The following is a 1,238-nucleotide window of genomic DNA, read 5'->3' on the forward strand; positions in this document are numbered from 1 at the left end:
CCTTCTAGGAATAAATATAGGTTATATTTAGAGAAGTAGATAAGAAATAATAGGCTAAGTAATAAATCCAACACCTTAGGTAAACTAAGTTGGTAAGTACCTACTTAGCGGAATTCTAATAACTCTAGGTAAGAATTAATTAGGATAATGCACTATTATAGGCCGTGTACTATAATAGCCTTAAGGAGATTATTAAGGATGAACTAGTACACTATAATAAGGCTAATAACTTAGATAAACTAATTAAACTTATAGTATAAGTAGATAATAGGCTCTATAAATACTAGATAGAAAAGAAGGAATTAGGGAAGCCTACCTTTAGATAAAAGGCTAACACTAAGAGACATTAACAAGAATATTAAGACTAAGATAGAGATGTTATTATAGGAGATAAAGCCTAGGCCAAGAATAAATAATTGGTATATTAAAAGAAATAGGACGATATCTAATAATAGTGCTTTAGGGATAAGGCGTGCCTAACTTATAAAGATAAGGGACACTTTAAGGCCAACTATCTAAATAAGAAAATAGGAGGCAAGTAGGCCAAGGTTATTTATATAGCCATAGTGGCTATCCAACCTAACACGCTAATACCCCCACACGAAAACAACTCTAATAAGCTAGCGCATAGGGTTCCGAGACACCCGGGGATATAAGACACTACGCAGAAATCCTCCACCCTTTAAATAATCGCGATATCTCCACATCCACCCTGCCAAATTGGCCAACCGTGAGGCTGCATTTCAAGCAGCTATTAGTGATCTTAATGCTGGCGTTTTTCCTAGTCAACGAGCTACTGCAAAGGCATACAACATCCCCCTAGCCACGCTCTCTAGGCGCGTACGCGGTTCACAAAACTGGCAAAACAGCCATATACACCAGCAATAATTAACTCCACAACAAGAGGACTTTCTCATATAATGGATACTTAAAGAGGACACGCGTGGGTTTCCTCCTTCTTACGCTCATACATGAGAAATAGCGAATTAAATCCTTAGGATAAACGGCGACCACGCATTAGTAGGTAAACACTAGATATCCTACTTTATTAAACGCAACCCACGCGTTGCCTCTATAATAGGTAGAAATATTGAGGCTACAAGAGCTAAGGGAGTAACTTAGGAGGCAATATATAAGTTTCTTTAGCTCTATAAGTAGCTCCGTGTTAAGCTAGGTATACACAATAAGGATACATAGAATATAGATAAGACTAGGAAGGCCCTAGGTATATATGCAAA

This window comes from Paraphaeosphaeria sporulosa (assembly GCF_001642045.1).
Source record: "Paraphaeosphaeria sporulosa strain AP3s5-JAC2a unplaced genomic scaffold CC84scaffold_10, whole genome shotgun sequence".
Classification (NCBI taxonomy): Eukaryota; Fungi; Ascomycota; class Dothideomycetes; order Pleosporales; family Didymosphaeriaceae; genus Paraphaeosphaeria; species Paraphaeosphaeria sporulosa.